The sequence below is a fragment of the Phascolarctos cinereus genome, unplaced genomic scaffold, assembly GCF_003287225.1.
Source record: "Phascolarctos cinereus isolate Bilbo 61053 unplaced genomic scaffold, phaCin_HiC Scaffold_7;HRSCAF=346, whole genome shotgun sequence".
Taxonomy (NCBI): domain Eukaryota; kingdom Metazoa; phylum Chordata; class Mammalia; order Diprotodontia; family Phascolarctidae; genus Phascolarctos; species Phascolarctos cinereus.
The window spans coordinates 185,855,735-185,873,153 of record NW_027556180.1 but is presented as its reverse complement, the minus strand read 5'-3'; the positions used below and the strand labels follow the sequence as shown (position 1 = coordinate 185,873,153).

Sequence of the window (17,419 nt, the reverse complement as noted above, 5' to 3'; positions counted from 1 at the left end):
GCAAAGTGCCACCAGTTAGTAGAAGCCTTTAAAATGATTGTACAAAATATGCATGTGTTTGCTTACATATAGATATATTACCCACATTTGTATAACATTAGCAGTAAGGAACAATGATAGCAAAGTCTTTATTCTTTCTGCTTTAAAACAAGCTAACCAATTTCCTCTTTGATTAGCTAATGGTTTGTGTTTTAATTTCAAGCTATCAGAAATGATTAAATAGAACTTCATGTTAACTTCTTAACAAAATTTGAACTTTACTTCTCTTTTTAAATTTTCAATGTAACTTTATTTGCATCATCTGAAACATATACAGACTGTAGTTACTAACTATAAACTAGCACAGACTTCTTGCCAGGCATCTGAAAATATCAGCCTGATTCCATATCACAGTTCAAGATGTTTTTTTTTTTCTTTAGGAAGTGCCATTACCTGTGAAGGCATATTCAGTAGGAGAAAGTGGTCCTTCACTCCAACCAGAAGGAATATTATCTTCTAAGAAACAAAACAATTCTTCTATGCTTTCCTGGGCTTGACTCAGCTAGCCTGGCTCTGGGTCAGATGATGCTTGTCTAGATCTTAGGGAAATGGTGGTATGAAGCTCCTGCATGTCATAATAGGACCGTTGGAGCTTGTCTTGTAGGCTGCTTGAGAGACCTTGGACATAAGCCATGAGGTCCATGAAGGCTGACTGTAATTTCAGGGCAGTGGTATGGGACATGCCAGAGTCTGGATTTCCAGGAGATGTGTATATCCATATTTTTGGACTGGCTTCTACTCCACTTGATCCACATCTCAAATAGGGCCTTATGGTAATTCAGCCGATCCTCAGAACCTTGCTTACTTTAATAGGTCAATTCAGTTGCTTCATAGAGCTGGTACAAGAATTTTCTGATGTTGTTCTTGGTACCTCTGATATTTTCCAATGCATGCTTATATGTCTGGGGTTGGAGGTTGCTTGGCAGAGAACCTAGTGACGTGAAGTAGTCTTCTTCTCTTGGAGAATTGTTTCTAAAATAATCTCTGTCTCCCTCTGAACATTCTTGGATATTAGCCGTGTCCTGTGAGATTAGGAAGTATTTGTCCATAGTCATTTTTAATTCTTCTAGTGTTTGTTCCTCCTCTTGGATTTCAGACAAGATTTTCTCTTCATCAGACTCAGATCTTGTGGTAATACACTGATGCTTGTGGCATCTTCCTTGCTCAAGTCACCACTACTGGCATTCATTAATGAATCAGTTTCTTTTGATGGTTGAGCTTTGTCAAGTATGATCTCTTTAGATAAATGTGGTTTCTCCTGTGGTACCTGTGTCTGCTCATTCTGTCATGGCTAAAAGGCTCACTTGAAGCTCTTTTTATCCACCTGTCCTGTGGAGGGAACTGGGCCTTTCCAGACAGAAGCTTGAGGTCCTGCAAGGATTCACAGGTGTATTCCAGAGTCTCTAGGTACAAGTTGGGCAAGCCCAACAGACTTGTCAGGTGGTTTCTCCTGAACTTTACTTCTTGTTGTACCTAGCATAGTGCTTTGAACATAAGGACGCTAAATGAATGGATTTATGGATGTTGCATTGGGTGTTAGCAAAACATAAAAGAAATCAGCAGGTTTTTTAATATTACAGTCCTTTCATTACTACAAAACTACTTCAGACAAGCCTACACAATAATCTCTATAGAATATGACTACAATAACAAAACCCCAGCAGGAGCTCAAAATAATAAAAACATTAACATTGAGCCATAATAACAGAAATCACTTAGGAAAGAACTCTCTATTTCATTTTTTTTAATTGCTAGGAAAATCAAAAAGAAGTCTGGCAGAAACTAGAACTAGATACCATATGCCATATTTCACAACATATTCAAATCATATACATAACCTTAATATTAAAGATCATACTATAAAAAATTAGAAGTGAATCCGATCATATACCTTTTGCAGCTATGGGTAAGAGATGTATTCTTAGACAAAGAAGGTTTGGAGATAATTATAAAAGATAAAAAAATTCAATGAAACTAAATAGCTTCTGAACCACCAAAATTAATGCATCAAGGATAAATAGGGAAGTAATCAAATAAGGGGAAAACCTTTGTATCAGATTTCTTAGATAAAGGTTTTGTATCCAAGATATATAGACAACTAACAGACAGATAGATAGATAGAAATACATATATGTATATATATATATATATATGTATATATACACACAAATATGTATACATACTAAATAAATATATATAGATATAATAGCCAAGACCTACACTCCAAAAGATAAATGGTCAAAGAATTCCAAACTACGAACAGCCATATGAAAGAATGTTGTAAATGAAATGCCAGTTAAAACAATCCTGAAGTTTCAACTCACAGATTAGCAAAGATGACAAAAGATGGTCATAGTCATTTTAGAGGGTTTGTGGGAAAATGGGAACATGAGTGTACTGTTGGTAAAGCTATGAATAATTATAACCATTTTGAAAAGTAATTGGGAATTAAGAAAATAAAATGATGAATATGTCTATACCTTTTGACCCAGAGATTCTACTGCTACTCAGCTTATACTCTAAGGAGATCATTGATAAGAAGAAAGTCCTCATATTCACCAAAATATTTATACTTTGTACACAAGTTCAAACAACATTGAAGCCCATCAATTAGGGAATGGTTAAACAACATATGGTGCATTAATGTAAAAGTTATTACAAAGAGGATAAATATGATGAATACAGAGAACCATGAAAAGATATACATGAACTGATACAGAATGAAGTAAATAGAACCAAGAAAACAATATATATATATATATATATATATATATATATATATATATATATATATATATATATATATATATATATAAATACAGCAGTGTAATTGGAAAGAACAAAACAATTAAATGTGAATATTGTAAAGTTACAATAGCAATTTCCATCACGAATCTTTTGTAGTTGTCTTAGATTCTTGTGTTGCTGTGAAGAGCCAAGTCTATCAAAGTCAATCATCCCATAATGTGGCTGTTACTGTGTACAATGTTCTCCTGGTTCTTTTCATTTCACTGTTCATCAGTTCATGTAAGTCTTTCCAAGTATTTTTGAAGTCTGCCTGCTCATCATTTCTTATAACACAATAGTATTTCATTATATTCATACACCACAACTTGTTCAGACTAAAATATTCTTTGTTACCTAGGACAACACTCAGAGAGGAGGTGAGGGATCTTGGGGAAAATTCTGGTAATGTGAAAAAAACCTCAATAAACAACGTTTTTAGAAAACGCAGAACCACAGTGCTCTCTGACATACATAACACCTTTGCTCATACCCCTTAGCTAACATAATCATTTAACCAACAGAGTCTGGGTTCTGCTGGTCAATATAAAAATACCAACTGACTTCACTTTCAGCTATTGAGGTATCCAGAGAACAAAGAATAATTATTACCTACTTCATTTTTTGTCCCTCCTGAATTATTAGGATGGATAGTAGAGAAATTAGCACCAGATGGCTACAGATGAGATTTTTTTTCTCTAAGGATTTTGCTGTTGTTATGAAGTCACTTGAAATAAGGTACTGCTACATTGACCTATCTTTACTCTGGACCTTATGTCTCACTAGAACTATGGCCAGTTATAATGATGAGATGATATTGCTCTTCTAGAAAACATCATTGGAAAGATTAAAAAAGTTATTGGTATTGCAAACATAGTAAATGGGCGGGGGTATAAATTTATCTATAGAAAAAAATCTCACGTCTGCAATCAGTAAAAATTTGTAAAAAATCACTGCAACAGAAGTGTCAAAACATTGAAGACTTCCTGAAATTTTTCTGTGAGTAAGGAGATCATCAAGATTTGGTAATATCTTTAACTTAAAAAGCAGAGCATCCATGAAAAAGTGCTATTATAGAGCCTCATAATGAACTCCATATACAAGGTGATCTCACATTTAATTATCACAACAAAGAGCTATGAAAAGATATCAGAGGCCATTTAGTCCAACCTGTACTTGACCAAGAATCTGTTCTACAATAACTTTAGCAATTTGGTCTTCTGTTTCTTCTTAAATATGCTACTTCTTAAATTAAAAAAAAATAAGGGGAAAGTCACTACCTCCCAAGGAAACCAAGTCCATTTTTGAATTAGTTATTGGAAAATTTTTCCTTCTGTTGAACCTAACACTACCCCTCTGAAACTTCTACCTATTGTTCTTTGTTTTTCTTCAAATACCAAGCAAAGTAAATCTAATCCACATAACAGTTCTTAAGGTACAAGATAATGGAGTATATTTCTCCCCTAAGTCTTCTCTTCTATAGGCTAAAGATACCTAGTTGTGTTTTTTTTTTTTTACCAATATCAAAATTCTCTAGACCTCTCACAAGCCTACTAGCTTTCTGGACATACTTCACCTTGTCTATGGCTTTCCTAAAATGTAGTACTAATAACTAAGTACTATTCATTAAATATGGCATGATCAAGGTATAGTGGAACTAATACCTACTTCTACAGTACACCATAACCTAAGATAGTATTGGGGTAATTTTTATTAAAAATTATCAGATCTTTTTCTTAGAAATTGTTTTCTAGCTATATCTCTCCTATCTGGTGTTTGTGAAATTGGTTTCTTTTGGATTCACATGTAGAATTCAACATTCATCCCTATCAAATGACATCCTATTTGACTTGGCCCATTCTTATACTTTATGAAAAGCATTCTAGATTCCTACCATCCAGTGTGTTAGCAATTCAATTCCCATCACATCTACAAATTTAACAAAGATGAGAATTGTGCCTTTATCCAAATCATTGAGAAAAATGCTAACTAGCACTGTGCTACAGAGCCTTGGTAGATTCCATGAGCTATTTCTCTAAGCTCACATTATTCCATCAATGATGAATCTTTGGATCTGGTCATTCAACCAGTTTCAAATGCACCTAATTGTATTAGTACCCAGACTATACTTTTGTGTTTGTGGATAACTACAAGTATAGCATGACATACTGGAAAATTCTTTACTTAAGTTCAAGTCTATAGCATTTCCCTGATCTTCCGTACTAGTTCCCTTGTCAAAGAATGTAATGAGTACGTTAGAATTTGTCTTAATGGAGTGATGCTGTCTTTTAGTGATTGCTAATTCTACAGATCAAAAATCACCCCTTTGATGTGTCAAGGTCACTGACATATAGTCGGCAAGACTCTGTTCCTTTTTAAAAATTCAGACATTTGCTCTTTTTTAAACCTGAGATATCTATCCCATTCTCCAATATCTTTCAAAAGATCACTGAAAATTGTTGAGCAATTACAACTTCCAGTTCTTTCAATACTCAAGGTTATAGTTTGCCTGAAAATTGTGAGTTTAACTTGTTAAAAGAAGGTAGATGCTACTTAACCATCTCTTTACTTATCTCAAGTTTCTATTTCTTGTTTATCGTACTTGCCCTACCCTTCCCGATCCAAAGATCATTCTCTTTTGAAGAGAAAACAAGAGCAAATTAGTTCAGGATTCTCACTTTGTTCCAACTCCAACCTAAACAGCAGTCCTAACCCATCTTTGACACTTTTTCATGCTAATTTTTAATCTTTCTTTGTTTTCCTTTGCTAGCCTTGGCTAATTTAGACTTTTGTATTCCTCACACTATTGTGATAGAACTATGTTGCTTTTCTGCATCATCAGTTAATTGCCCTTGCTACCATCATCTAAAAATGTCTATGTTAAGTGTGAGTTAGTCTATGAGTACCCTTTGCATCCACATAGGTCTCTTTAGGCAGTGCCCCTTTATTCTTCATCAGAATAATTCCTGCATGTTTCTTTCATTCTAGATAACAGAATGGGTGCACATCAAAGTATATCAAGTTTTCCTCCCCTTCTTGTCATTAGCTCTATAATGGAGTGATCATTTGCCCCAACATTCCCATTGTTTTCATTTTAATAGTAAGCTCCACTTTGTTGGACCAAATTAGATCCAGAGTAACAGTTGAGAAAGAATTAAAGAATAGAATTATCATTCAAGTAAATCACAAGTTTATCAGCTTTGGGGCTTTTGCCAGCCATTGCTGGTATTGTACGCTGAACAAGAGAAGCAGTTAGGCACAGGGGATAGTGCTAGACTTGGAGTCAGGAAGTCTTCGATTTCAACCTATCTCTGACATTTATTTAGCTAAATGACCTAACTTCAGTAAGTCAGTTAACCTCTCTGAGACTTAAGCAATTAAGGCTATATGTGTGTGTGGTTGTACTAAAACCCAGTAAGTGAATAACTCTCAATAATTGAAATGAATATTAAACAGAAGCACAGCCCTGAAAAGAAAATTAAGAAATCATGGAACCCCAGGCAAAAACAAATCCTAAAATTCCTCCCTCACACAAACAGGTAAAGATTAAAAGTATTCTCTTAATTATCTACCAGAATAAATTTTCTGAAGGCATTAACTTTGAAACATAAGCTTTCTATATTTGATGAAAAGATAAAGAATAAAAAAGAAATGTGTAGGTCAAAATTGAATGCTTGCTACTTTGATGGAGAATTATAAAACTAACAAACTCAATGATATATGATATTCTTTGCCAGATTAGGTGTTTAGAAATTAAAAATCAGACAATGAATATATCTGTTTCCCTTACGAGAATATGTCTTGGCATAAAAAATTGTTTCCCTCTATTTCCAAAAATACTTTGAGAATTACATTCTTCCACAACACACAAAGTGGCACTTTTCTTCTAATACACATATGGATTCTATTTCATTTATGTAATGTTGCTTGTGTGTGCATCTGTGCATGTGTATGTAAGTGAAGACATAAGAATCATTAATGTCGTTGCCATTTATGTTGTTTAAGTTGGATGGCTAATGCAAATTGAGCTTTCCAAAAGAAGAAAAATAATTGTATTGCTTAGTTTTGCCAAAACAGGAAAAATAATGAAATTCTTCTGTACAACTGGAAATCTCTCCCTCCCCCCCAAAAAAGCCACATTTTTATTTTTATGTATGTAAAAGGATGAAGTGAAGCTCTATATCTAGTACCACAAAAATCCTTTGTGCTGTCAAACAGTGGAAGAGATAGTTTTTAATCCTTGGTGTCCTGGAGAATGTTTGCTGGTCCTTAGGGACTGATTGTCATTTAACTTAGGCAAGTTAGAGTCTGTCTTCACTCTGTTTATTTACATATAAATTGTCTGAGGGGGTGGGGTGGAAAAAGTGTTTCAAACTGCTTTTCCCAATTACTCTGTGATGTCTGCTTTCATTTGGGGTGTGTTCTCGGCAAATCGTAGTGTAAGCCAAAAAACTATGCTGTCACTGAAGCAAGAAGATAATACATCCTCATGCATATTGGAAATGAGCAAATGGCAGAAAGGAAATGGTTTAGATGTGATCTATTTCAACACATTATAATGAGAGAGGAGTGGTTTAATACTAATATTTGCTTGTGTAGAAATCAGAATAAATGTTGTCATTACTATTTTGGCAAAAATACACATGACCCAAAGTGCTAGCTAGTATATCTATGGGCAGGCAGAAGTTCTATAGATTCATTGACTCTCCTGCGAAAGTACTGTTTTACCTGGGCTCCTCAATGGGTTACCTACAGGTGACCTAAAGATACCAACAGATTTGTAGTTATAGATAGTTTGGTGGTAAAAACAACCAATGAGAAAATGGAGAGGGGTTTTTGTGCATTTTCCAATTCAGCTTCTGTTTTCTAATACATGAGATGTCTAATGATTGTTAATTCTTTTCTGTTGTTCTATACTCTTTTGTCTTATATGCATACATTTGAATCATAAAGATTCTAGAAAACAGTGTCCTGACTTATTTGAGGTTTTGTTAGTGTCAGCTTGGCTATTCACACAAATGAAACAAGCACAATATTTCAGCGGACACATTGCCACTAGCGATGGTATAAATGAAGGTTTTACCCCACCCCACCCCTTTTAGTAGACTGGTTAGGAAATTTGAAAGTATTTCATATTTGATAACATGTGAGATAGTACTGTGGGAGTCTCTTTATAGAAAAATAACCGTCTAGAGGCTAAGATAAAACACTCAGTTCCTAACCTGACTGAATGAAATGAGTCTCACGATAATCAAAAGGAGTGGGAGAAAAAGAGGTCTATTAGAAAACTCATTGATACCATGTTTTAAACATATTTTTAACTCTATGTTTGTACTCTATGTACTGATGCTCTGGTAAATGAATATGGTAGGCTTGATATGCCATAGAGATAGTGAATGTCATAGTCAATGCAACAATTAGCAAGTATTTGGTTAAATAAAGTCTTATTTAAGAGAGTGTGTAATGGATAGAGCACTGAACCTGGAACCAGAAAAGCCTGTGTTCAAATCCTGCCTCATTATGCCCTTATTATCTCTGTGACCATGGACAAGCCATTTAAACCTCTCAGGGTCTGTTTCCTCATATGGGTATTAGACTCAATATGCCTAATGTCCCTCAAAACTCTAAAATTATAATTTATTATTTGAGTGAGAAACAAAGTAAACATAGTAGGAAGAAGTAGAATAATTAAGGATTTAAAAAAAAAGAAACAAGACTCTTTATTAGTAAATGTAATGAAGCACCTGAAATAACCAGTGGGATGTTGTGGACTCAGAGTTAAGGAAGCTGGGTTTGAATAAAAAGTAGGAGAAAGTCTCTGTTCCCTCTTTCACCTCTCTTCTTTTTTTTTTAAGGCAATTGGGGTTAAGTGACTTGCCCAGGGTCACACAGTTAGTAAGTGTCAAGTGTTTTGTCTGAGGCCAGATTTGAACTCAGGTTCTCCTGACTTCAGGGCCGGTGCTCTATCCACTGTGCCACCTAGCTGCCCCTACCTCTCTTCTTTCTATACATTACTCAGGAAGGATTTGAGAAGCATAAGGAAATACATACACAATAAATAAATCTTATAGAAATGCAAAGTATTGACTCCTTCTCCTGATGGCCAAAATGTTTGACCCTCTCTTTTGCCTTTGGTGAAATGATTAAGAAATTCCACACTATTCTTCATCTTCTCTTCATCATCCCCCCCCCAACTCTTTTCTGAATTGGTATATTTGTCTTTAAGCTAAAATTTCCTCAAAACAATCCATGTATATTTTAATTTTGTGTGCTAGACAAAATATACCCCCCTATTTTTAGAAGAAATCTTTTTGTTAGTTATTGGATAGTTTACAAAAATTCAGCATTGCTGAGGTCAAAGGATTCCCAGTTCCTATGACTCTTGGAACATGTGTAAGACAAAGGTCCACAAAATGATGCTCTTATTCAACATTCTGATGAAGAATCTGAAGAGATTCACTTAGCTTCATGAACAACACTGCTGGGGCAACTAGGTGGCACAGTGGGTAGAGCACCAGTCCTGGAGTCAGGAGGACCATGGGCAAGTCACTTAACCCTAAATGCCTGGAAGGAAGGAAGGAAGGAAGGAAGGAAGGAAGGAAGGAAGGAAGAAAGAAAGAAAGAAAGAAAGAAAGAAAGAAAGAAAGAAAGAAAGAAAGAAAGAAAGAAAGAAAGAAAGAAAGAAAGAAAGGAAGGAAGGAAGGAAGGAAGGAAGGAAGGAAGGAAGGAAGGAAGGAAGAAAGAAAGGAAGGAAGAAAGAAAGGAAGGAAGAAAGAAGCAGACAAAGAAACTATTTCAGTATAGTTATATATGTTGGCAATAATGTTTTCTTTAATAGAACACAGATTTACCTCCATAAATCAAGATTTTTATGATTTTCCCCAAATTCCAGTCATTTTAGAAATTCTGAGAATGTTTATTAATGCATTTATATTACTTTTCAATAATTCAAATATAATTAGAAGCCATTTTCTTCCTATGTATGTTTTTGTACCATTTATAATGCAATACATTTTTTCAGTTTATTCCTCTTATTGATAAAAATTGCCCTGATCACCCACACTTTTCTCCTGAGAAATACTGTTGAGTACAGGCTACTATATGTTTTATATGTTTTTCCAAGGTTTTACTCAACCTAGTCATCTTCCAAACACAGAAAAGTAGTGCCTTAGGACTATATGTGAGATCTTAGATTTGGTAAGAAAGCTTTTTCCATTTTATTCCCAGCTATTACATATAAAATAAAATCATTTAGCCTTAAACATGACAGTTTTTTCTGGATTTTTTTTAAATCAACAAAGATGTATGTGAAAGAGACTGAATATTGTGATCTTTTTGTTGAGTTAAGTGATATCCTGGAGCAGATAAAATAGCTTATCAAAATCCTATTAAAGACCAAAAATGCTTCAGCTACCATTATTTTCAAAAGTATCCTCCCATCTCTTTTCCTTACCCGCCAATCTATTTCCACAAGCATTCCTACTCATTCTCAGACTGGTGCCTGGAAATAAAATAAAGCTTCACTTCATGTTAGAATCTGAGGGAAATGTCTCCTATTACTCACACTGTCAAACATGCCTATGCTCATACCTTGGAGAATGGATGATACCCAGGGATGATATCATGGCCACAAAAACAGTTATTATGTCACCAAAGTGTTAAGTTTGGGAACGAGGTTTTACTCTTATAAAACATATTTACAATCTGTCAAACTACTCTTCAATACATTCAATTTCTTTCTCTTGGTAAACATACAGAGTTCATGTTACTCTCTAAAAAGAATGACAACAATATTCCACACTGAGCAAAATGGTCCAATACAAAATTTGGGTTCTTAAGAGTGGCTGCACAGCTTTTAAAAATAGCAGTGACAGCAAATATAAATACATATATCTAGATAAGAAATATTTTTATTCCCTTTCCCCCAAACAAACAGCTTATCTGGCTACAATTATAGAGGCTTATTGCTTTTCTTGTGTTTCATAAGAAAATATAAAACTTTCTCTTGACACAAAACAACAAAGAAATAATAATATTTTAATTATACCATTTTGAATTTTGCTGCTTACAGTATCATCTCTAAATACAGAATACATTTTATGTTCCAAAATTCACTATTTTTAAATGGTCTTAATGAAAAACTTGTTACAAAGTCACCTTTGTGGTAGTGAGCAATTTAGGATCAATGTAAGTATTATAGAATTTTTCCAATTAAATCCTACCCAATCTCATCCCAATTTAGTCTCCACTCATATTTCTTCAGTACACACACATGCTAATACAATGCACATGCATACGTATACCCATACTTATGTCTAGTACATAGGTACATATGTACACATATGTATATGCAGATATGTGTATCTGCATGTGACAATTCTCAAAGACTTTAAGTGGCAGAGCAAATACCAACCTGCATTGTTAAATTATATTTACACTATCAATGGAATTATAGTTCTGGCCCATATTTAGTTATATATATTTGAATTATATAATTCATAGACTCACATTTGTCATAGGATTTCTCTACCTCTTCATTCTTTGCAACAGAGATTGGTATGTCCACATTGCAAGATAAAACTGTTGTTGGGCTCAGATGGTCTGGTGTACTTGCCCTCTCCCTCTTAAGAGATCCCCAAGCTATAGACTTTTGCTAGCAGACCAAGGTCACCCTGAGAGAATCTGGCCCCAAAGTTAGGAGTTTGGGTCTCTATACTCCCACCTCAAGGATCTAAGGAGAATCTGTTCAAATTTAGGTTTGACTCTCATCTAGAGTCTCAAAAAAAAAATTAGAGTAGAACAATACTCAATTTACGATATAGACCAGGTCTGAGACAACTTTTTATTTCTTCCACACATTAAAAATAAAAGATTCAAAAGTGTGCACTGACAAAGACTTAAACATGAAATAGTAACTTACAACTATCATCCTTTATTGGGAATTTACACTTAAGACATCATAGCATCAAGCATTTTGTAGAACTGCCAAATTGGCATTTCACCTTCACCTTAGTTCTGTATTATCTCCCTCAAAGTCTTCAGGCAAGCCAGACCAGTAGATGGGCTCCTCTAGTTCATGATTGTCTTCTTTTCTAAGAAGGTTTGTAGTAGCTATAAGAAGCATCTTCTATAGTGTGACCAACGCTGACTAAAGAACCCAGGCATTCCCAAGTTTCCATGGTAGCCTCATTAGAAAAGTTCATCTGTCATTCTCAAGGAAAGAAGAACAAAGCAGAAAAGGCAAGCTGGGGGAAGATTCCAAATGGGCACCACCTGGGAGCATATATGAAAGGGAGTTAAGTATCACATGCTCCAAAGAAGGCAAGGAAACGGACTATCAGGGGGTAGATTTACTTCTTTTAATTTAAGACAGTGCTCCCTAAGCCCTGTCAGGGAGAGAAAAAACAAAGAAACCATCCAAGGTTTACTGTGTCACCGCGAAGTCCTTCAGGACTGAGCCAGAACATTCATGGCCTATGTGACACACAGCCCAAGAGTCAGTGAGTCAGAGGGCACTCACCTGTTTATTGCCATTACATAAGCTATTATATTGAAGCTAGTCTATTCGCTTACCCTTCCTAGGAGCTCTGAAAGACGAAGGGACCAAACATCTATAAAATTATGTTTCTTGGTACTTTTGGCATCACAATCAAACCAACTCACTCTGAGTCGGAGGTTTTTAACTTTTTTGTGTGTCATGAACCTCTTTGCCAATCTGGTGAAGCCAGATTCTGAACAGATTCTCCTTAGATCCTTGAGGTGGGAGTATAGAGAACCAAACTCCTAACTTTGGGGCCAGATTCTGACCTTCTTAGAATAATGCTTCTAAATGCATTTTTAAAAAAATATACAGGACTCCAAAGTAAACCAAGTATATATGTAATTTTATTGTTGTTCAGTCATTTTTCAGTCATGTCTGACTCTTCATGGCCCCATTTAGGGTTGGGGTTTTTTTTGGCAAAGATAGTAGAATGGTTTGCTATTTCCTTTATAGATAAAACAACAGGGCTAAGTATCTTGCCCAGAGCCACACAGCTAATAAGTGCATGAGGCCATGTTTGAACTAAGGCAGAAGAATCTCCCTGACTTCAGGACCAGCACTCTATCAACTGAGCCAAATAGCAGCCTTACGTATATAATACAGTATATATGTGTATATACACACACACACACACACACACACACACACACACACACATATACTGTATGCGTGTATACACATATACACACATGCATACCTACATAATACAGTTATGTGTGTGAATGTTTATTTTTAAGGTTAAGAATCCATACTTTCAATGAAACCAGAAGACATTTTTAAAAAATCTTATAGCTAGCTAAAGTGTACTAAACCTTGAAGATTCTTCTCAGAGAGAACAAAGGAATTCGCATGATCAGATTCATAGATTTAGAATTAGAAGGGTCCTTAGAGGTCACTTAATCCCCTCATTTTGCAGTTGAGGAAAATGAGGTACAGAGAGAAGTGATTTTTCCATAGTCACACAGGTAGTAGAGAGAGCCAGAATTTGAACCTAGATTGATTTTATATTTTTCCAAATGCAGCTCTCTTTCCCCTGCACTATGAGTTGGCTCCATCATCTGTGAAATGGAGATAAGGGCACTTATAATAGATAAGGTTATTATGAGCAAATTACTTTATAAGGTATAAAATATTATACAAATATGAGTTATAACCATGAAGTGTCATAACTATAAACAAGATGGACAAAACTGGCTTTTTTTTTTAAAATAAGTTCAACAAAGGAGACTGTGAAAAGTAGGCACTGTGGGGTTAATCTTTTTTTTTAACTTGGTAATAATCAAATCATTCAATATTATAGTAATCTGGCCAGTTCTGGGCTCCATAACTAAAGAAAGATGTGGACAAAAATGGAAGCAGCTCAGTGCAAAGTCACCGAGATAGTTCAGGGTTGGAAAATGATAAACTGGTAAAAGAAATTGGCATCCCTCAAACAAGAGAAAAGAAAGCTGACTTGAGCAGGTTTGAGGAAGTGGATGGCCAGATGTTTTTCATATACAAAAAGAGGAGAATAAAAGGAAATGGTTTGAAATTTCATCATGGAGGTTAAATATAGGGAAGAGTTTTCTGACAGTGAAAGTTGTCAGAATGGATTGTTTATGTAATTTTTTGGAATTCCTTTCCCTAGTCCTCTAGGCTTTTAACAGAGGATGGATTTTCATCTCTATGAAAAGTTTAGGGAATGTAAGGGATTTAGATTAGCCCATTTTCAAAGTATTTTCAGGATGCTATAATGTTGTAAATTTAAATTATTTGCTAATGATTTATACATTTAAAATGAGATCTGGACTTAATATAGCATTTTATAGGTAAAGAAACACTATGCTCTTAACATGCTTCAGCCACAAATGCAGTGATGTGGGTTCATTTAACACCATTTGAAACATTTTTGTTTCATTACAAATTAAAATCATAGAGCATTATTTTTCTAAAGATCCAGGCAGTAACATCTATTTTATGAAATATTTTTTCTGAGTTCTGCAACTTTCTTTAAAGTAGGAGTCATGCAGATCTGGGCTTCCAATCCTACCTCAGAGACTTAATAACTGTGTGACCTTTAACAAGTTCCTTAAATACTCTGGGTCTCAGTCTCAGCTGTAAAATCACTGCAATGTTATGTGCATCAAATGAGATAATGTATGTAAAGCGCTTTGCAAATGTTCAGGTGCTTCATGTGTCAGCTATTATTATTATTATTAAATTAGAATAATACAATTGATTGATTCCCTCAAAACTAATTTTTCATATTGGTCCTAGAGAAGAGCCTTTTTCTAATTTAGGTGATAAAAATAAAAGATAACTTAATTTTTTTCTATTTGCATTGCCATTTTCTTAGATGGTCAAAGTTATTTCAACTACAGACTAGGAGACATTTCAAGAATTCTTTTCTGAGTTTAGTGTATGTGTCATAACTAAATATGAATAATAACAAACCACAATGAAAGACAACTGGGGTAGGAGTCAGGGAGACCTGAATTCTCACTGAAGCTCTGCTACTAACATCTTGTGGGAACTTAAGTGAGTCACCCTTTCTGGCCTTTGGTTTCTTTTTCTGTAAAAATATGAGCATTGTCCAAGGTGGCCTATCCCTCTCTCCTTCTAATTCTAAGTTCCTAGGAGTCCACGAGTCTAAGCTAAATACTTTTGCACTCTTTTTGTTTTTGTTTTTTCTTTTTTGTGGTTTTCTCCTTTTGTTCTGATTCTTCTTTTACAAGGTGACTAATGTGGAAATAAGTTTAATATGATTGTACATATATAACCTATATCAGATTACATGCTACCTTGTGGGAGGGGAATTTAGAACTCAAAATCTTACAGAAGTAAATGTTGAAAACTAAAAATAAATTAAGCAATTAATCTTAAAATATTTTAACAAGTAAACAGCACATCTTTTCTATATTTATACAGAGTTTTTTTTTATAAGTAGTATCCTGACTACCATTGGAATTCATGAAACCCTTCACAAAATTGAGATCAGCTAAAAGATTCTCATGGTCACAGTTCTAAGTTTTAATATAATGGACTTAGAAGTTTAGTCATCAAATGGTCTGACAATACTTTGTCATTTTGATTCTCAGGTTCTATCACCAATTTGCCTCTACTATTTAATATTTTGATTTCTATTTTACCAACTGAAAAGCTACAGCAATAATAATACTTTCTTTTTGCATTTACATGACATTTTATTTCTATTTTATTAACTGAAAAGCTACAATAATAAGAATACTTTCAACTTGCATTTACATAACATTTTCCAGATACAATGTGTCTTTATATATAGTATATATATTACATATTGTATACATAATTTCATTTATGACTTCCAACCACATTTTGAGATAATACTGGACCTATTATTCTCTATTTTACAAATGAGAAAAATAGGGTACAAAGCACTTGAATTACTTAAGTTTACACGGCCAGTAAGTGGCAAAATCACTACTCAGACCTAGGTGTTCTGACTCCAGGTTCAGTATTCTTTCTACATATCTTTCTAGTGGGACCTTACCCCAGGACGACTGTAGACGGACCATAAGGGCTTTATGATCAAGCAATTGGAGAGTTGGAAAATGAATTACATCCCATTCCCATGCAGTAGTTAATCGTGGGGCTTAGCTCCAACAAAACTATACCTAGCCTTATCCTCTAACATTCCCTGCATTTTTCTTCATCCCACACTTTATGCAATGTGCACCAATCTCTCCACTTCTAATGATCCTGTAGGCTCCTCAAGATCCCCAAGCACCTACAGTAGCAACTGTACAGGTGCCTTTAGGTAAATTCCATCTCTACTTTCTTTCATCCACATCACCTCATGGCTGTGATGGGCACTCTCAGAAGGTAGATTTGGTGCTCAGGCACAGGGACACAAGAGTAAGAGTCTTACTTCTTTTGGGGGGGCGGAGACAGAGAGGGACACAAGATAAGCAGACGTGGATGAATTGTGACCTCCATCACACATATATTTACCTTATTTTCCAAAAAAAACTCCATTCTTTCCTGCTATCGTTCTAGTCACCCAGGTTGTCATAACCTCAATTATCATCTTTGATTCCTCATTTTTCCTCACTCCACATACCTAGTCAGTTGCCAGATCTTTTTATTTCTACCTTCATCTCTTTCATTCATCCCCTTCTCTCTATTCATGCAGTCACTATCCAAGTTAAAGCCTTCATCACCTCTAGCCTGGTCTACTGCAGTAATATTCTAATTGGTTTCCCTAATTCATGATTTCATCTTAACTCTTTCCTTTGAAATCCATCCTCCACATAGCTGCCAAAGAGATTTTCTTAAAGCATCTGACCATGTCACTTCCTGACATGATAAATGTTATCTTATCTTTTTTAAATTTATATTTTGTCTAAATTTTAAATGTATATCATTATTAGTTCATATATGTCATTTTCATAAAAGTTTAGTCAGTGTTCTACTATTTGTGATCCCATTTGGGGTTTTCTTGGCAAAGATATTGGAGTAGCTTATAATTTCCTTCTCCAGCTCATTTTACAAATAAGGAAAACAGAGTTAAGTGACTTGTCCAGTATCATACAACTAGTATCTGAGGCCAGATTTGAACTCAGGAAGATGAGTCATCCTGACTCCAGTCCCAGCACTCTATCCACTGCACACCTAGCTGCTCTTTTATAAAAGTGAATCTGTATATGCTAGGTATATGCACTGATTTTTTTTTTTTACTTATGGGATGATCTAAAATGGAGGTGTCAAATATATAGCCTGCAACACTCTGAGTGCAGGCCAAACTAGATTAAAATGTAATTAGGAAATAGTTAACATAAGAAAAATACAAGACAACTAGTGTAGGTGCGTGGGATAATGTTAATGTGTGGTTTTCTAAGTCAGTATGTGGCTTGGAGGGATCTTTATGTATGGCTTAGTGGCTTCAGTTTCTATTTGAGTTTGACATCACAGTACTAGAGAGTAGAATCTATGTATGTTGATGTTGTTTGGCATAAAGTCATACAGACATAGGATGGAGGTCATTTTGAATAATTTGATGAGGAGGTATTGCACTTAAAAATCTCTTTGGGTTGAGGA

General features: G+C 34.9%; 1 pseudogene; it reads right to left on the bottom strand.

Annotated features, from left to right (window-relative positions):
* Positions 1-415: 415 nt before the first annotated feature.
* Positions 416-15,897, bottom strand: LOC144454881 (perilipin-3-like; annotated as a pseudogene).
* Between the last annotated feature and the right edge of the window lie 1,522 nt (positions 15,898-17,419).